This window comes from Camelus dromedarius, chromosome 15 (genome assembly GCF_036321535.1).
Source record: "Camelus dromedarius isolate mCamDro1 chromosome 15, mCamDro1.pat, whole genome shotgun sequence".
NCBI lineage: Eukaryota > Metazoa > Chordata > Mammalia > Artiodactyla > Camelidae > Camelus > Camelus dromedarius.
This window is the reverse complement of record NC_087450.1, coordinates 39589753-39611070: the sequence shown is the minus strand read 5'-3', so window position 1 is coordinate 39611070 and position 21318 is coordinate 39589753. Positions and strand designations below refer to the sequence as shown.

Sequence of the window (21318 nt, the reverse complement as noted above, 5' to 3'; positions counted from 1 at the left end):
TACTTTCTCAAGAACCTCATCTTTCAGATTCTTGACTTGGAAATTTGATTGAACTCTAAACTCCAACACAGGTCTCCATTTATCTTAATAAAAAAACTTCCCTTTAAAACAATTTCTGCCCTTATAGTGGCCAGAAATATTTTTCAAAAATATTTACTGACGGCTTTATAAGGTTAATTGAAATGAAAGGATGATATTTTTTCCTTGAAAAATAGTGGGCTTTTGACCTATGCTTGCAAAACAAATAACAGATATTTTATGCTTTCTTGATTTATTAGACAGATGAATTGTCTTCCTTTCCTTAGTGAAAGCTACTTTTTTTTTTTTCCTTTTCTGGTAGATTCTAAGCTTTGGACTGTGTATCTACTTTTCACTGCTTATTGCCTTCGTAAGACAATTCTGCTCCATGCAAGTAACTGAATACTTGGCACTATCATTTAGAGACAAAGGGGATTCTTCTGAAGGGGCCAGTGTCTACCACTAGCTTACGACTTCTAGAGAAAGGAGGTGAAGCATGTTTTTCACCATAGTAATGATAACACAGACTTTGAAAATTAAGTAGACTCATTCCAAAACACTAAGCTACTTGGACCAACATTGGAGAAGCACAGACACTGTTATAATACATAATAGTAAATATAATGAGGACATTAACACAAGTGATATAGAGGGAAATAATTTACCTATTTGAGGTGGTTGGAGGAAAGTTCTTCTCTTATAAGAGATACAAGAATGAGCAGAAATTGCTAGAGTAAAGCATTCTTTCCACATTTAAGATTTAAATTAAGTATCATATATTTCCTCCCTTTCTATTAGTTTTTATCCTTCCTTTCTCCCTGTGTTCCGTTCACTGAATGACTACTCTGGTTTAGCTACTCCATAGTATAGTCTCCTTTCCTTCCTTCCCTTCACTTACTTTATCTTGCTTCCCCCTGTAATTCATCTCTTTCCTTCCTTCCATTCTTCTCTGGTCCTGTGTTGCCAGGTGAAGTCTGACATCCTGGCGTGCTCTGGCTTACTAAAACAACTCTAATAGCATGCCATGACAAATATTTTTGAGTAATTGCCTTTGTCATAAGTAGTGAAAAAATTAAATTAAAACTCTAAATCAAAGTAAAATTCCCTTTAAAAGGCAGGGACCTGTAATTTTACTGAGTTATAACACTTTTATATTATTGTTGTTTTGCTTTCTTTTTTTTAAATTGAAGTAATTGAAGTATAGTCAGTTACAATGTGTCACTTTCTGGTATACAGCATAATGTCCCAGTCATACATATACATCTATATATTTGTTTTCATGTTCTTTTTCATTAAAGTTTACTACAAGATACTGAATATAGTTCCCTGTGCTATACAGAAGAAATCTGTTTTCTATCTATTTTTATATATAGTAGTTAATATTTGCAAGTATAATTCACTAAGTATACTGGGCATCTTTTGTTAACTTTTCCTTTCTTCTCAGCTATGTTATATCTTCTTATTCACAGAAAAAATAAAATAAAATATGATACAGATATTAAACAGAGAAAACTAGAACTCCTGTATTAGGTTCCCATTTGAAAGTTTTTCACAGTTATACAGAGTTTATTAAATATTTTATGTAGCGACATGTCTAACTACATATAGGATATTTGAGATCACTTATATTTAGTGTTTTTTAGTGAGTTCTAATTTAATATAGTCAGGGAGGTTATGGATGTTGATTTCATTCAATATGAACAGCTCAAGTTTTGAAACTATATTTGTATTCCAACTATGTGTAACTCTCTGAATATAGGATACATCTCATTTTCTTTTTAAGCAACTAATGTGAAGTACTATCCATTTGGTATTAAGATAAATATTTCAAGATTTGGGGCATACATTTTTCATAAATTTTTACTCAACTATAGATTTTTGTGTTTTATACCACAGGAAGCTGTCAACACTCTAATAATTTTTGTGAACATTTTGCAGCTCATAGAAGCATGTGTCTCATTGAGCCAAAATTAACCATGTTGTTTGAGTTTCTGCAGCTTAGTTATACACTGAATATAGAAATGCATTGACAAGGAAGGAGAGTCTCCAACCCATTATTTTAGTTCTGGGTAAGCTAGCAGCATGTCTTCTCCCATTCATGGAAGAAGAATGTCCCTGCCACAGAATTCCTTGAGGAAATTGGATGTGTTTTGACCCAGCTACGTATCTTAAAATAGTCACTGCTGAGTCCCTGTACACAACACTTTCTTTAGTATTTAAATATATTTATATTTAGGTCTTCCCTGAGTTTAGGGCCACTGCCACCTGAAGGCTTATTATCCTCTTTATTTCTAACTAATCACTCCTTGAGCTGTGCTGTGGAACCACCAATTAATGTTCATGAAATGCTAATATGGCCAGGTGCTATACTAACCGCTCACATAATGTTGCTTATTAATCTTTGAAACATGGTATGAAGAAGGAAGAAATGCACATAGAATTTGAAGACTAAAGTACTAGGTAGATTCCTTTGTATGCACTAGAACATTTTTATTTCCATTTCTTCTCCTTTCCCTCTAATCCCCCTCCCCTTCTTCATCCTCCTCTTCATTTTCTTTCTCCTCCATTTTAAGATTTATTAACTATTTTTACTTATGATATACAGTTTAATTAAATAGAAAATATGGCATCTAATAAAATTACTCTTTACTACCATTTAGATTATGTAGGATTCTTTCAATTTGTTGTGATTATCATTCTACTCTTATTAGGTTCTAGATACAGTCCAAGAAATCATGGCCATAGATCACCTTTCCTACAAAGCTAAATTGGAAATGCACTTGATTCGTGGTGGTCTCCATTTCTGTTAGCTCTCAAAGTTTTGATAATTTCGTTAATAGTTTGCCTCCTGAAGTTGAAAAAGTATTACACATCTGAACTGTAGGTTGAGTTCCTGCAGGAAAATTAGTTCGTATTGCAAAGCATTACTATATTACTTTTGGTTGTGGGTTGATAGCTGACACATTACCATGAAAGATAATGAAAAGACTATATATATATAAATATATATAATAAATATATAACAAAGTAAAATAAAATGATATAGACACTTAACCTCAGATTTAAAAAAAATAAGCAATGTAATGAATGACCAATGAAAGATTTTATTCTTTTCCTCTTTCATTTATATCCTTACAATGTTCAAATTCTTTTTTGGAAGACAAGTCTCAACCTAGTAAACTTTATTAGCATTACATTCATTGTAAATTTGTACCAAATGCTATAATGGTGGCTTTCTTTTTGTAAAACCAATAGAAATCTTCCTAAAAATCCTTTGGAGTAGCCAATAGCAATCATTCTAAAAATCCTTTGGAGTAGAGCAATTTAAAAAATACCTTATATCATATCTTTAATCCCAAGGAGTTTATTTAAGTTACTGTTATTGATATGTATCTCATGAGAATTTACATCATAGCCAAATGAAATATTTAGGGAAACGAATTTGGCTCTCTTTACCTTCATTGTATTTATTGTTTTAATTTAATATTTGTTTTCTATCTTCGAGTACATGATGAGCTATCATAGACTTTACAATACTAGCAGAAAGCAGAGTTCATGGTCCTGAGACCTCATGATTTAATGGAGGATAAACAACAACACAAATATATAGTTAATGGTAACCTTAGGATACAGATACACACACACACTGTATGTGTGTATCTGTGTATGTGTACTATCGGGGGAAATAACCTTCCACCCAGCCATCACAAATGTAGTTCAGATCTCTTTGCTTTCTTGACTTGATTATTCTAACAGGTTCTTAGTGACTTTCATTTCTTCCCCTCTTGCCTTTGCTTCTATCCATTTCCCCCATCATTGTCAAAGCAGTCTTTCTAAAACACCAACATCATTTTATCTCACATGTATTGAAACTAATGCTCTTAGGATGATGTTCATCCTTCTTATCAAGGGTTGCAGGATCTTTCACCGCATGGCCTGCTCACACCTATGCGCTCCGAACAACTACCACCCACTCCTCTTCCTACCCTCTGCACCACTCAATTCAGTTTCTCCCAAAGTCCTGAACAACCTCAGCCTTTCTTAACCCTCAGCCTTGGCATGAGTAAATTCTCCGAGTAAAGCATTATCCTCTTTCTCCCCTTTCCCCAGAATTTGCCTAGCTAAGTAGATGCATTCTTGACATCTCAGCTAATACAAGCAGCCTTCTTTGTCCATCACCCTTTTACATACTAAGCACATACGGCAAATATTAAGCAGTGCTTCTCTTTTACATGAACTCCAATTGTATGCTTTGTTACCCACTGGTAGCCATTGTTGCTTTATGTTATTGTTGACCTGAAATAAATAGATGTATATTTCTCCAGCAAAAATGAATTTGTTTGGGGTCAGCACAAAATTGCAATTCAGAGTCTGCAACTGTGGTGATCCTTGTACAAGTCTCCCCACAGCAAGGGGACTAGAGCACTTTATAGAGAGAAAAGGAAGCTGGGAGGGCTAGAGTGAGCAGAGAGTCCCTGGCTTTTCATCAGCTGAATCCTTATGAGGAAAGAAGAGGAGTCTTCCTTCTTCCTGTTTCGCTCTGGTATCGTGAGAGCGTGACAGCTTCCCCTGCTGGTCTCTCAGCTGTATTTAATTAAAATTTTTGTTTATTAATTTTTACATTTTTATTTCCTATTTATTCATCAAGATCCCTGACTAGGCTTTCAGGGTAATGAGGCAGGCATCATTTTGACCCTGTTCATTCTTATACATAAGATACCTGTACAGTGCATAGCATATGGTAGAGTACAATAAATATTTGTTCAATGAATAAATGAATGAAGTAATTAGGCAGGTGTTATTTCATACAATGGTCATGATTATGAACATGATTTGAGAAACTAAAGCAAAATGGTCCTATATTCTTAGGAAAAAATTTTAAGACAGAGAAGCTTGCAAGTGTAGGAGGATGAGGACACGTAAGTATTTTTTGATGCTCAGGACAAAGTCCAAATATATGCCAACCTCTTCATATAATTTGTATGGTAACTGTCTTCCAGTAACCCCAAACCCAGACAGATCTCCATTTCTTTTTTTTTTCTTTTTTTTTTTTAACATTTTTTATTGATTTATAATCATTTTACAATGTTGTGTCAAATTCCAATGTTCAGCACAATTTTTCAGTTATTCATGGACATATACACACTCATTGTCACATTTTTTTCTCTGTGAGTTATCATAACATTTTGTGTATATTTCCCTGTGCTATACAGTGTAGTCTATTCTACAATTTTGAAATCCCAGTCTATCCCTTCCCACCCTCCACCCCCCTGGTAACCACAAGTCTGTATTCTCTCTCTATGAGTCTATTTCTGTCCTTTATTTATGCTTTGTTTTTGTTTGTTTGTTTGTTTTTGTTTTTGTTTTTGTTTTTTAGATTCCACATATGAGCGATCTCATATGGTATTTTTCTTTCTCTTTCTGGCTTACTTCATTTAGAATGACATTCTCCAGGAGCATCCATGTTGCTGCAAATGGCATTATGTTGTCGGTTTTTATGGCTGAGTAGTATTCCATTGTATAAATATACCACTTCTTCTTTATCCAGTCACCTGTTAATGGACATTTAGGCTGTATCCATGTTTTGACTATTGTAAATAGTGCTGCTATGAACATTGGGGTGCAGGTGTCATCCTGAAGTAGATTTCCTTCTGGATACAAGCCCAGGAGTGGGATTCCTGGGTCATACGGTAAGTCTATTCCTAGTTTTTTGAGGAATCTCCACACTGTTTTCAATAGTGGCTGCACCAAACTGCATTCTCACCAGCAGTGTAGGAGGGTTCCCCTTTCTCCACAGCCTCTCCAGCATTTGTCATTTGTGGATTTTTGGATGACGGCCATTCTGACTGGTGTGAGGTGATACCTCATTGTAGTTTTGATTTGCATTTCTCTGATAATTAGTGATATTGAGCATTTTTTCATGTGCTTTTTGATCATTTGTATGTCTTCCTTGGAGAATTCCTTGTTTAGGTCTTCTGCCCATTTTTGGATTGGGTTGTTTATTTTTTTCTTATTGAGTCGTATGAGCTGCTTATATATTCTGGAGATCAAGCCTTTGTCGGTTTCACTTGCAAAAATTTTCTCCCATTCCGTAGGTTTTCTTCTTGTTTTATTTCTGGTTTCCTTTGCTGTGCAGAAGCTTGTAAGTTTCATTAGGTCCCATTTGTTTATTCTTGCTTTTATTTCTTCTAGGAGAAAATTTTTGAGATGTATGTCAGATAATGTTTTGCCTATGTTTTCCTCTAGGAGGTTTATTGTATCTTGTCTTATGTTTAAGTCTTTAATCCATTTTGAGTTGATTTTTGTATATGGTGTCAGGGAGTGTTCTAGCTTCATTGTTTTACATGCTGCTGTCCAGTTTTCCCAACACCATTTGCTGAAGAGACTCTCTTTATTCCAATGTATATTCTTGCCTCCTTTGTCAAAGATGAGTTGACCAATAGTTTGTGGGTTCATTTCTGGGCTCTCTATTCTGTTGCATTGGCCTATATGTCTGTTTTGGTACCAATACCATGCTGTCTTGATGACTGTAGCTCTATAGTATTGTCTGAAGTCTGGGAGAGTTATTCCTCCAGCCTCTTTCTTTCTCTTCAGTAATGCTTTGGCAATTCTAGGTCTTTGATGGTTCCATATGAATTTTATTATGATTTGTTCTAGTTCTGTGAAATATGTCCTGGGTAATATGATAGGGACTGCATTAAATCTGTAGATTGCCTTGGGCAGTGTGACCATTTTAACAATATTGATTTTTCCAATCCAAGAGCATGGAATATCTTTCCATTTTTTAAAGTCTTCTTTAATTTCCTTCATCAGTGGTTTATAGTTCTCTGTGTATAATTCTTTCACCTCCTTGGTTAGATTTATTCCCAGATATTTTATTACTTTGGGTGCTATTTTAAAGGGGATTGTTTCTTTACTTTCTTCTTCTGTTGATTTATCGTTAGTGTAAAGAAATGCAACTGATTTTTGAACGTTCATTTTGTAACCTGCTACCTTGCTGAATTCTTCAATCAGCTCTAGTAGCTTTTGTGTGGACCTTTTAGGGTTTTCTATATATAGTAGCATGTCATCAGCATATAATGACACTTTTACCTCTTCTTTTCCAATTTGGATCCCTTTTATTTCTTTCTCTTGCCTGACTGCTGTGGCTAGGACTTCCAGGACTATGTTGAATAGGAGTGGTGATAGTGGGCATCCTTGTCTTGTCCCAGATTTTAGTGGGAAGCTTTTGAGTTTTTCACCATTGAGTACTATGCTGGCTGTAGGTTTGTCATATATAGCTTTTATTATGTTGAGATATGTTTCCTCTATACCCACTTTGGCGAGAGTTTTTATCATAAATAGGTGTTGAATTTTATCAAATGCTTTTTCTGCATCAATTGAGATGATCATATGGTTTTTGTCCTTTGTCTTGTTGATGTGATGTATTACATTGATTGATTTGCGTATGTTGAACCAGCCTTGTGTCCCCGGGATGAACCCCACTTGGTCATGATGCATAATCTTTTTTATGTGTTGTTGGATTCTATTTGCTTAAATTTTGGTGAGGATTTTGGCGTCTATGTTCATCAGTGATATTGGCCTATAATTCTCTTTTTTTGTAGTGTCTTTGCCTGGTTTTGGTATCAGGGTGATGGTGGCTTCATAGAATGAGTTTGGGAGTATTCCCTCCTTTTCAATCGTCTGGAAGAGTTTGAGAAGGACTGGTATGAGCTCTTCTTTGTATGTTTGGTAGAATTCCCCGGTGAAGCCGTCTGGTCCTGGACTTTTATTTGTAGGGAGGTTTTTTATTGCTATTTCTATTTCCTTTCTAGTGATCGGATTGTTCAAGTGTTCAGATTCTTCTTGATTCAGTTTTGGTGGACAGTATGTTTCCAGAAACTTGTCCATCTCCTCTAGGTTATCCAGTTTGGTTCCATATAGTTTTTCATAATATTCTCGTATGATATTCTGTATTTCTATTTTGTTTGTTGTAATTTCTCCATTTTCCTTTCTTATTTTGCTAATTTGTGCTCTCTCTTTTTTCTTCTTTGTGACTTTGGCCAGAGGTTTGTCGATTTTATTTACTTTTTCAAAAAACCAGCTTTTGGTTTGGTTGATTTTTTCTATGGTCTTGTTAATCTCTATTGTATTTAATTCCTCTCTGATCTTTATTATTTCCTTCCTTCTGCTGCTTTTTGTTCTTCTTTTTCTAATTCATTCATGTGGTGGGTTAAATTGTTTATTTGAGATTGTTCTTCTTTTTTGAGGAAGGCCTGTATCGCTATAAACTTCCCTCTTAGCACTGCCCTTGCTGTGTCCCATAGGTTTTGAGTGGTTGTGCTTTCATTATCATTTGTCTCAAGGTATTTTTTAATTGCAGCTTTGATTTCCTCATTGATCCATTGTTTTTTCAATAACATATGGTTTAATCTCCATGCTTTCCTTTTTTTCTCCTTTGTTTCTCTGTTGTTGATTTCCACTTTCATGGCATTGTGGTCAGTAAAGATGCTTGAGATAATTTCTATCTTCTTAAAATTGTTGAGGTTTCTTTTGTGCCCAAGTACATGATCGATCCTGGAAAATGTTCCATGTGCACTTGAAAAGAATGTATATCCTATTTTTGGGGGGTGTAATGCTCTGAAAATATCCACCAAATCTAGTTTTTCTATTGTAGTATTGAATTTCTCTGTTGCCTTGTTTATTTTCTGTCTGGAAGATCTGTCTAGTGATGTTAATGCAGTGTTAAAATCTCCAACTATGATTGTATTCCCATCAATATCCCCCTTTATCTCTGTTAGTAATTTTGTATGTACTTAGGTGCTCCTATATTGGGTGCATATTATTAACGAGTGTAATATCCTCATCTTGTATCACTCCTTTAATCATTATAAAATGTCCTTCTTTATCTTTCTTTATGGCCTTTGTTTTAAAGTCTATTTTGTCTGAAATCAGTACTGCAACACCTGCTTTTTTGGCTTTTCCATTTGCATGGAATATCCTTTTCCATCCTTTCACTCTCAATCTATATGTGTCCTTCTCCCTAAAGTGGGTCTCTTATATGCAGCATATTGAAGGTTCTTGCTTTATTATCCAGTCTGCCACTCTGTGTCTTTTGACTGGAGCATTTAGTCCATTAACATTTACAGTAATTAATGATAGATGTGTGTTTATTGCCAGTTTGAACTTATCTTTGCAGTTGAATTGGTATATCCTCTTTGTTCCTTTCTTCTTCCTTTTGTGGTTTGGTAATTTTCCTTTGTATTATCATGGATTTTATTTCATTTTTGTGACTCCCTTGTAAATTTTTGGCTTGTGGTTACCCTTTTTTGTAAATCTATCAACCCATTACTATAACTGTTTTTATTAAACTGATAGTAACATGATCTCAAACCCATCCTACTGTTAAAAAAAATTAAAAAAGAAAGAAAAAAATATTCTATATTTCCCTGCCTCCCTCTCCCACTCTCAGTGATTTGTATGTCTTCTTTTATAATTTCATGTTTACTTTATTTGTAATTCATGAGTTATCACCTTTCCAGTTGTGTGTTTCTCATTTCTGTAGCATCCTGCTGCTTTTCTATTTAGAATAGCCCTTTCAATATTTCTTTTAGCATGGGTTTAGTGTTGCTAAACTCCTGCAGCTTTTTTTTGTCTGTGAAACTCTTTATTTCTCCTTCTATCCTCAAGGATAGCCTTGCTGGACAAAGGATCCTAGGCTGCATCTTTTTTTCATTCAGGGCTTTGAATATATCTTGCCACTCCCTTCCGGCCTGTAGTGTTTGTGTAGAGAAATCAGCTGAGAGCCTTATGGGGGTTCCCTTGTAACTTACTCTTTGCTTTTCTCTTGCTGCCTTTAGAATCATTTCTTTATCCTTGACTCTGGCCATCTTGATTATGACATGTCTTGGTGTGGGTCTATTTGGGTTCTTCCTGTTTGGGACCCTCTGAGCTTCCTGTACTTGGATATCTGATTCCTTCTTTAAGTTTGGGAAGTTTTCAGTCATGATTTCTTCAAAAACCTTTTCAATCCCCTTTGATCTTTCTTCTCCTTCTGGGACCCCTATTATGCGAAGATTGGGACGCTTTATATTATCCCATAGGTCCCTTATGCTATTTTCATTATTTTTTATTTGCTTCTCTTGTAGTTCTTCTGAATGGGTGCTTTCTATTGCCCTGTCTTCTAGATCACTAATTCGTTCCTCTGCATTATCTAGTCGGCTTTGCACAGCTATTAGATCATTCCTCATCTCTGTCAGTGAGTTTACCCATTCTGCTTGGCTCTTCTTTATAGATTCAATTTGATTTTTGACATATTTTATATCTCTAAACACTATCTCTTTTAATTCCTTCAGCAATTCGATCACTCCTTTTTTGAAATCTTGATCTAGTAGGCTATCGATGTCTATTTCGTTGATCTTTCTTTCAGGGGATTTCTCTTGTTCTTTTAATTGGGAAAGGTTTTTCTGCTTCTTCATCTTGCTCATACCTCTTTGACACTGTGGTTTATGGAGTATCAGTTGTTTATTTTGGTCCTTAAGAATTTTATCTATGTGATGCCTATTTAGGGATAGAACTTAGGAAAAAAAGAAAAAAAAAGGAGAGAGAATTTTAAAAGAAGGGAGAAAGAGGGTTTGAAAACAGTGTATAATGAATAATAGAAGAGTGAGTTGAAGCAGAGTATTAATCAGGTTGAGACGTCCTTTTGAAACCTTTACAAAAAAGGGGGGGGGGGAGATGAATAGATGTATTTGAAACCTGTGTCTAATCAATAGCAGGACATCAAAACCCAAGAGAAATAGAAATGAATTAAGAAGTAAAGATTAAGAGAGTAATAGAAAATAGAACAGGTAAAAACAGATTTTAAAAAAAAGGGGGGGGGGTTGTCGGTGTTCTCCTGGAGTCTGTGTGCTTTTAATGTGAAGTCTTTCTGTCTTCGTCCTGTTTTGGAAGCTCAGCTTGCTGTTTTCAGAGGCCCTCGGTTGGCGCCCTCTTCTGTGCTGCTCCCAGCACCTGTTGGCAAGCAGATCGCGCCTCCTCCTAACACTGGGTCAGGTGCAGCTCTCTGCTGTGGGCGGGCGGGTCGCTGCCCCTCTGGATGCCGCAGTCAGATGTTGCAGACTGGCCAGGTAGGAGGGCGGGTCGTGCCCCCTCCCAGCACCTCGGTCAGGGGCTGTGTTCCTGCCCGAAAGGCGGGGGGGCCGCTCTCCCTCTACGTGCCCTGCTGGTAGTTCCGCTCTCTGTGCGGCTGCGCGCTCCGCCCTGGTCGGCGTCCACAGGTCGGCTCGGGGAAGACCTGTCCCTGCTCCGAGCCAAAACCCAGCTCCTTGTCTGTCTTTGTGGAGCAAGTTCTCTGACGGACCAGGATGGAAGGATCCTATCTGCCCCCGGCTGCAGGCCAGTCTCTGTCTGGCCTTTGAGGCTGCTAAGCCCTTCCGTGTGGATGCAGGTTTCGCCCCGCCCCCGCCTGAGTGCTCATCGCGGAGGATATGGTGGCTGTGCCTGCGCCCTGCCTCTCTTCCCCGGAAAACTTTCCGCGGGTTTTCAGAGATGGGGGTGTGCACCCTTCCCCCGAGAGCACCTCAACCTTGCTGTTTTATGGAGGGCCCAGGTTGTTCTGCCCTGTGCACCCACAGCCACGGCGCGCAGCCCCTTGCGTTCCCCCGGGGCTGCCTCCGTGCAGCCGCCCCCGTCCTCCGCCCGGCTTGTGCAGCCTGGCTCTGCCCGCGGCTGCCGGCCCGCGTCTCAGGCTGGGTGTCGGGGGGGACGCTCTGTGCCTGTTTAACTTAGTTCTGTTAGTCAAGGGCTGCTCTGTACAGATCCGAGCCTCGGAGGCTCCCCCTCCGTCCCGCTGGCCTCTCAGTTGGAGAGGGGAGACCCAGCGAGCGAGCGCCAGTCCTCCTTTGCCGCTCCCTCCCCGCGGGACCCGTCCTGCGCTGCTTTGCTTTTTGTTCTTTCTTTTTTCCTTTTCTCCTACCAGATTTTTGGCGTCTTTATCTTTTGAAGAGGGCGATGTTCTGTCGGAGTTCCGCAGGTGCTCTGGTTGGCTGAGTGGGTCTGCAGATGTGGGTCTTGGTGTATTTGTGGGAGAGGGTGACCTGCGAGCGTCCTTCTACTCCGCCATCTTCTCTTGTCGGTATCCAGACCTCCATTTCTTTACACCACAAGATATACTTAATTTGATATTCTGGTTTAGATATTTTGTGAAAAATTACAGCATTGATTTCTATAACAACAAAACTAGATGGTAAGGCAATAGTACTATTATTAATTAATGAAACCTACAAATACAAAAACACTGAAGAACTTAATAATGAAAGTGTTAATCTACTATTGCCTTGAAATGTGCCTGTAAATTTTTTTTTGTTTCAAATTTTGCTACCAACAACATTATGGGAGAAACAACATGCTGTTACAATAAGAAAGGTTATAAAATTTTATAGCCCAATATTTTAGAGTGTCTTGGGTTGTAAAAAGGTATAAGGAATTCTCAAAACTTTTTACTGTCATCGACTGGGAGCTCTGTATGAAATTGGTAAAGTACAATTGATAGAAAAGAAGATGGTTTTATTTTTTTTCTCTGTGATGTTTGTATGATTCTATCTGGCAAGTATAATTTAGATTTATAAATATAGCAGATGAGTTAGAAAAAGAACCATACCCAATTTCCAGTTAGACTTGCTGACTGGGACTTTGCAATAGTGTACCGCCTGTCCTTCAGGCTCAGAGTCTGTCATGTTCACCTTTTGTTTCTCAAAGTTCCTATACATTTCTTTCTACATGGTACATATCACTATATGTTTGTTGAACTAGGTGGAAATCAAAAGACATTTGGAGCATATATAATAAGAATTTATAATGTTTCTAAAGTGATTTGCAGTCTTTTAAATATATATTTACCAACATATTTAGAAAATCTTACTTACGTGGTTTATATGACCCAGCAATTAAAATATAGGAAGATGTCACCTGAAATAATGTGCAAATCTAGAGGATGTATAAATTTAATTTAGCTGCTTCTGCAAACCAAAAAGGGCAAGTGTATTGAAGTAGTTCATAACATGGGCTTTGGAGTTTGATGACCTGGATTCTAATACCACATCTGCCACTTAATAGACAACTTTACTTTTGTAAGCATTGCTGCTTTGTCTAAGGTAAGAGGATACGAACGCCCACCACATAGGTTTGTTCAGAGTAAAAATGTAATCATAGAGGGGAAGGTATAGCTCAGTGGTAGAGTGCTTGCCTAGCAAGCACAGAGTCAATCCTCCGTTTAAAAAATGTATAAGTTAATGAAATCTAAATACCTCCACCTCCCCCGCCCCCCAGCAAAAAAAAAGTATACACTGCTGTACATGAATTATATCTCAATGAAACTAGAAGGAAAATTTTTTTAAATAATTAAATAAAATTATAAAAATATATAATAGTAAATGCAAAATGTTTAGCACGACCTATCACTCAGTAAATTGGTAGATCTACTTCCTCTCTTTACCTCTTTTTTTCTCATTGTATAGAAGAGGAGTTGTCAATAAACAGGAAAATAACATAAAATCACTCTGCAGCATGCAATATAATTTTGAGTTAGCAGATGTCCTTATTAATATAGGTCTTATAATTGGGGAAAATGATAGTTACTTTGCCTGATTTAAGTATTATTAAAGGGAATTTAAAAATATAAAGTATTAAACAAATAAAATGTACACAAAACATACTCTACACTGTGCCAGTTTGTACTTTGTGACTTTTAGATTTCTATGAGATATTACAGGATATTGGAAATATGGAAGGCAAGAGCCAGATAAGTAGAATATTAGTTCTGGAAATAGTTTGTTCAGATTGTTAGAGCAATTCCATTTTTCCCCCTCAGGCAGGTATTTTGAAGGATGTACTAGCTTCATTTTCTAGAGAGAAGGGTAAAGGGAAGTTAATCTTATTTCTTCATGTGTCATGTACCTCAGGAACTACTCAATAAATGTTAATTGATGAAGATGATATTGCAAGGACTATATTTTATAAAACTGATTCATTGAAGTCAGCCCTAGGCAGTTATACCAATGTAATTGGATGTTTCCAATATCTTTAATTTAATTCTTTCTCTGTAAAATCATGTCAAAATAGATGTGTTTAATTGGGATCCTGAGCATCTTTCTTTCTTCCTCCCTCCCTCTCTTCCTTCCCCCTTTCCTTCCTTCCTCCCTCCTTCCCTCCTTCCCTTCCCTTTACTTCCCTTCCTTTTGCTTCCCTTCCCTTTGCTTCCTTTCCTTTTCCTTCCTTCCTTCCCCTGCTCTCTCTTCTGTCTCCTTCATTGCCTGTTCACATAGTATACAACTGAACCATAATCCTGTTGTATGGAGACAGCAATTAGATCAGTTTAGATCTCTCTTAATAGTTGGCCCTCAAAAATTCTTACCTAACAAACCTAGAAAGTAGAAGAAGGAACCTAAGCTAATGTTTTGTTTTTTTTTTTCCTTCCTGGGGCCATTTACCATTCACAGAAACTCAAGATTCAGGTGGTCTTTCTGAAAAGCCCATTTTGTAGAAACTTATGTGAATGTCAGGACTTGTTGGCACCAGTACTGGACATACTCAGCTTGGAGAGAACATACCCCAGAGTCTGGTCTGAACCTTTATTAAAAAAAAAAAATCAGCTTAAATCCTTGGAACATTATCTCAGCCCAACCTGTGCCTGAACCAGACCCTGGAATAAATTCCTGCCTCATCTCCCGCCTTCTCACTCCGTACCCCTTAGGCTCACATACAAAGGAATACTTTTGATCACATAAAACCATGATCTGAATAACTGATTTTTAAACTTTTTGTTTATCCTGAGGGTTTTATTTTTTATGAAATGCAATTAATCACAGAGGCAAGTTGTGCTATTCCATATTATAATGTCAAAATGTTTACCATGGGGCTGCAGCCTTGTGTAGTGGACAAAAAGCTCCTGGCTAAGTAACATTATATTTCATTTTTATATGATTTAATATTGATTTTTTTCATGTTTTGTTTTCCCAAAAACCAAAGTCTGGGCAAGTTTCTTGAATTATCAGCAATTTGTTTTGGAGTCCCAGATTCCTACAATAACATAGTGCATCAGTTCAACAGACTGACTTTGAGACCAATCTATGTGCGAGGAAGGGGCAGGAGTGAACAGGACAGCCTGTGAGAAGGTCAGGTGTGGCAGAGAAGAAAGTCAAGCTTACAAATAACTAACATACCTAATAAGGTACCTTGCACTATAGGAACCATGCAAGTTTTCTAGAAAAATTGAAGGAAATGCTGTTTTTGGCATCGTCAGACAAGTGCTTTTTTGCAGAGTATCTACTTGAAATTTTCCTTTACTTCCTCTGGGGTAGTTTGTCTTAGATTTTCTAGCTCTCCATCTTCTAGTGTGGAATTTTCTGTGTACGTGTTGAGAACGGACTATTTTTATGATCTCCTCCTGGATATACAAGAACCTATCTCCCTTTTTTCCCTGCCTCTCTCCGTCTCTCTCACCTTTTAAATCATAACAGTGTACCAGGAAATGTCTTGAAATTTATTATTTTGTATTAGTTATTCTGGAGACATGGTATACTTCCTCTTCTAGACTTGGATTCAAGTTTTCCTCTTAGTTTTGAATAATCTTCTCAATTACAAATTAAAATTTTTTTTTCAACTTCCATCTTTGTGAAGGCCCTACTTCTCATTTTCTGTATTTTTAACTTCTTATCTTCTTACTCATTTTCAATCATTTTGTTCATTTTTTTCTTAGTCTTGCCCTCTCTAACACTTACTGTCTTTTCAATTGTATAGTCTTCTCTTTTTATATCTCAGCGTGACCTTCATTTTGGCGCTATTTTATTTTTCTTTTCAGCTTCTTTCCTGAGCAGCAATGACAGTTTATTTTTCATGCCCTCCTTTTCCCTGCCATGCCATTTTCCCTTTATTTACTTCGTGTGTGTGTGCGTGTGTTGCATGTGTGTGAGAGAAAGAAAGATAAAGAGAGAGAAACAAGAGTGCTTTGGTTTATCCTTATTCCCAGACTTTCCCTGTTCCTACAGATACTGGCCTGCTCCCAACTCACTGTCTTCTCCAGTGGGTTTCACCTTTGGATGAGCCCTTCAGTGATGGGACATCTGCAAATTCTTTTATTTATTCCAGCATCTCTAATCTCTATCAGGGTCCAAAGAACTTCATTCAGCAACCCATGCCGTTGGTGTCATCGCTTCTAACAGTGGTGTTTGCTGTCCCTCTCTGGATTCTTCCAGTTCAGTGTGTGCTGGCAGCAGCAGGCCCATCTGGTCTAACCATTACTTGTTCTGACAGCTCCCTTATATGTTGGTCTGGTGGTTATAGTGTGTCCTGGTTTGACTGAAGAGTTTATTTGTCTATTTCTCACCTTCCCTCTAATCTCATAAAGGAAAGGGGGATACACATTCTTATCCTGTCATCCTAAAGTCCCAAGAGCCTTTCTTTATAAAGTTCTAGCTGTGATTTTATGACATCTCTTAGGATGTAATGGTAAAAAGAGTTGTCAGTTTCTGTAGTCAGGAATCTTCCCTGAGAACTATTGATTTGCCTTGCATACTCTTGACAGTAGAAACAATAGAAATAGAAATAATAGTAGCTAAGGTTTTGAGTGTGCCTACAATACTTAGGTACTGTTCTAAGCGTTTATGTATATCAACTTATTTAATTTTCACAATCACCCTGTGAAGTAGATGCTGTTTTAGGCCAAACTATCCTTCAAGATTATGAAAATAGTTAGATTGGTGTGATGTAACAGAGATTATGTTGACTTCAGCAACATAATAAAACAACAGATTTATGATTTAATTTTTACTGTTGCTAAATGTATTTCTCTGAGTCAGATGGAGCAGTGGGATCAATAACAGATACATATAACTTTCTTTAGCAATTAGTTTTTTAAAGAGAAATATACTAAAAATGATGACCAGACTTGAGAGCGGAGGGACTAGGGAGGAGGTAGGCCTTTTGTAATTGACAGGAGCCACAGGGGTGACGGTCGATGGATCAGGCAAGAGTAGCTGAATGTATACTTTGCTTTATCAGAAAAAGCTTTGATGCCCAACTCAGTTACTTATGATCTCCTTGTTGAAAAAAAGTCGAATAACTGAAATAGAGGCCTAGATCAGCAAATTTACGGTCTCACATATATCAGTAACATCTGATTCTTACCAATTAGTTCCCAATGTTCTTAGTATGATAATCTTCTACCTTGGGATGAGGAATGAACAGTGAAATAATGAAGATATTTGGGCCAGTTCCATGTATTCTTTTAAAATATTTTTCATGTATTCACTGCACCTACCCCTTACTTTCTAATTAGACATCTGGTGGTTACAGGTGCTTAATTTAGTTAAAATGATCAAGTGGTCCAGGAAACAATAAAATTGGCTGTCTGTCCATGGAGTTTAGCCCAGAAGGTATTCTGCAGTATTTTTTCTGCATTATTTTTAGTATCAAGTTCATGCTGATCCATACAATGTTTAACACACTAACTCTTACATTGTGGAATATCTATAAATGTTCTTTGAATGAGTATAAATTCTAGCATGGGTTAATTTAAAGTACTACCCTCTTTGTTGAATTTTGCCTGATCAGAATTCTTAAGCAAGGTAAGTATAAGACTTACCATCATTATATGTCTAAACAAAAGAAAACTCCCTGAGAAAAGAGCCATAAATAGCTTCTTAGGCTTCTTGCTGTACAAAGTAGTGTAGTGGTTAAGATCACAAGCTTTAGAATCAAGCTGAACTGTGTTTGAATTCAAGATCTACCATTCCTTATTGTGAGAATTTAGATTTATTACTCAAATTCCTAGAGTCTTGTTTTCTTCATTTTTGAAGTGAGATTAATAATATGTATTTCCAAGAACTTTACGAGGACTATCAGAGAAAAATGAATTAAAATGCCCATCCTTGAGATCTTACATTCTAAAGAAATAAGAGAGAATACTATCTCAAAGAACATAAAGTTAAAAAATCTGAAGAGTTCAAGTTGAATAGAATTCCTGAACCTCTGCTAATGTACCTTCTTGTTTTTTTACAGGGCTAAATGTATTACCAAGTCCAAGCTAATACTGCTTGCCACACAATAGGCCAATATATTGAGGGATGAAGTGTTGGGGCAAAGAATAACGACCGTATTTGGAAAACCAGGAGACCCAGATGATCGTGCACCAGTGTCCCAAGAACTGTCTTACCCAGGTTAGAATTCAAACTTCTTTTATACTAAAAGGGGAGAGGTTGTGATTTTCTTGTTGCCAAATACTTTGTTTTTGCAGCTGTCCACATAAGTCTTTTCAGAATGTTTTATAAACGTCCAGCAAGACAATTGTTACTTTCTATTTTGCAACTTTTTATTTCTATATGGATGGAAAAGTGTTATATATTTAAAAGTCAAATCTGGGAGGCAGAGCATTGAGATAATTCAGGCTATAGGCAATATTCTTTTGCATAGGAGCAGAGCCCGCATGACTAAGCACAGGCAACAGAACACAAAAGGTTAGAGCCAAAGGAACAGATCCAATATGGAGTCAGGTTTGTTCTTCTCTGGTACGAAAGTACCTTTTGGTTGGGCCCCTTGAAGATTCATTGCTATACCTTAAGTCATATATGATGCCATCCTGATAAAATAACCTAACTATTGCAGCAGTAAAAATAGTTCATTATCCCTTCTCATGCACCATCTGTAAGGCAAATCAAGCATGTTCTTGTGACAACCAAGATCTGAGTAGATCTTTTCTGAGAGTGGGAGAGGGCAGTAACGTAGATTAGACAAGCAAATGCAGCCTTTCGGCCACTTTGATAACTCATGATCTCAAGATAAAATAATCTCATAATCTCAGACATGATAGGCAATGATGAAGTTTTCCTACCTTCTTTTGGACTGTGAACTCGCCTCTCTGGAGCTAATTCTGGATGTTTCCAGGCCCTTGTCCTCAAGAAAACTGAAGATTATGTTTCCATCTCTGACATCATTTGAGAAAAATATGCTCAATATACCAAGATCTAGGGCTCTAATCCATAAAAAAATCTTGTTCTTTCCAAGTCTGTTTTCTACTTCTGTCATCAGAAATTGAATCTGTGAGTCTCTAGTTCACCTTGCACAAGATTTCTGCAAAGGAAGTATAGAGTTATTAATAACTAGCTTGTTCTTTCTCAAGAAAAATCTATTAGGGATGATTTCTTATGTGTTCCTCAGCTTTGTTTTTAAGCTTTATTTTATAAATAAAAAAAAAAACATCTATTCATGAATATACAGTGATATGTGATCCCTTGGTCCACTGGAGTGCATTTTAAATATAAACATTTTCATTTATCTCTAAAGTATAACTTCCTTTCTTTTTTTTTCTTTTGGTGATATAATTATCTTGATATTTGTAAAACAGCTCCTTAATCAAAATCAAACTTGATACCTGACTTTTAGGACACACTCAGTTAAGAGTAACTGTTTTTTATTATTGTTTGTTGTTTTGGGTGATAGGGCATTAAATTAAAATAGTAATTTTCTAAGGAGATTTATAAAGCTTTCTCACTATCATACTAAGAATAAACAAAACAAAACTTCAAAATAAAAAGAATAAAGAAGGGAAAGAGAAGGGAAGAAAACACCTACACAATTCAGATGCAAATTCAAAATCAAGTTTGCCACTTATCAATACTTCAATCTCAGTTTGATCCTCAGTAGCCTCAGCTATCTGTGTCTGTATCTCAGCTCTATTGTAGTGATTAAATGAAATAATTTGATAAGCATTTACCACAGTGCCTAAGAAACACAAACCACCCAGCAAATCTTAGTTACTTTTATTTTGCCCCTCCCTCTTATCCTAGTCATGAGTGTGGCACTGCAGAACAAGAGAAATACATCTATAGAAGTTTGGGTTCCTTTTTATCCTAAATCAAAGTAATCCTTTTCAGTCTTGCTAAGGAAGGAGATAGCCAAATGAGATGAGCTCTACTTAAAATTTCATCCAGGATCAAGATGCCTAGAATGAATAAAATGAGTAAACAGCACCAATTAATTGGGGGCCAATTAACGTTCTTTTCTGTTGAGATGCGTCATATGTGCATGAATAATGTTGAACCTCCGGAAGGGAGGTAAGGAGACAATTGTATTCCTAATGATAGGAATAGAGGATGTTTCTTGGAGTTTAGAAAAATAACAGTTACCAATGACTTTTGAATTTAATTCTGTTGTTCCATTTATGCCCAAGTTAATGACAAATCTTAAACTTAGCCTGTGTATTTTTTTTCACTTGAAAAAGCTGCTGGAGAATATAAGCTGCCATGGATGTCTTGATGTTGGGAACAGGATGTCTTATCAAATTATTTGTATTGGGCTCATCAGTCTTAAGCTTAAAGTGAAAGAGTAGCCATAGACAAGGAAGAGGCCAAAAAGGACCTTGGTCACTAAAAGCACAAAAAGGGCAGCACTGGTTTTAGAATCATAGGCAGCCGTGGAGTATGTTCCTCTTACAGCAGAGCGCCATCCCTTTCCCCTCAGTTATCCAGGGGCTGAATTTGGGAGGACAGGACCAGCCATATCCTTATGTAATATCTTCAGTGGGTTTTGGAAACCCTGATGGCAAGAATTGACTGGGAAAGAAAGCAGTGTCTTCAGGACAGTAACCAGTGTTGGCTCCTCTTGGTACTGAGCCTCAGCAGCTTAACAGCAGGTGGGGCCATCAGCAAAATGGTGACATCTTATGTGAGGGTCAGTAGCCCCACTGCTTGAGGTGTAGGCCGGGAGAAACACTATACAGATTTGAATGAAGACAAGTGAAAAAGCAGATTTCAGATAGTGGAAGATTTTATAGCGCATAGTGAGATCATTTGTGAGGACTTCTAGAATTTGATAGAAAAATTTGATTTGGGCTGAAATTCTCATGGAGCATGAAAGACTAGGCCTATGTAAATGCTGTTTGATACTCCTGTTTTCATCCTTTCTTCTCAGACCTATGCAGGAGAGGAAGAGAATTTCTAAGGCCCTTTTAAGGTCCCTACTTGGGTCTGAAAATTAAACTGACAAATGAACAAGAAAAAAGCCCACAAATGCATTTAATATGTTTTCCATGACACGAGAGCCTTCATAAAGAATTGAAAAACAGAAGAAACAGGTACACCTGAATATTTTTATGCTAGGTTTGATGAAGAGTGGACAGTAGCAGAGGAATGTGAGGGGTTAAGGAGCATGATATAAACTTAGCAAGGCCTGTTTGTTAGGATTTCTCTCAGTGTCCCTTTGTCTTTGGCAGTAAGGGGGTCCTCTGGGAATAGGGAGGATACTTTTCACAGGACGGTTTTATGACGT

The 21318-nt window shown here is 37.1% G+C and overlaps 1 long non-coding RNA gene across 1 annotated transcript in view; it reads left to right on the top strand.

Moving 5' to 3' along the window:
* The window catches only part of LOC135322977 (uncharacterized), a 337647-nt gene extending 316561 nt beyond the window's left edge, over window positions 1-21086 (top strand). The window contains exons 2-3 of the long non-coding RNA XR_010384038.1: window positions 18055-18212; window positions 20962-21086. This is a non-coding gene — a long non-coding RNA (uncharacterized LOC135322977). The remainder of the gene's footprint in view (window positions 1-18054; window positions 18213-20961) is intronic.
* The last annotated feature ends 232 nt before the right edge of the window (window positions 21087-21318 follow it).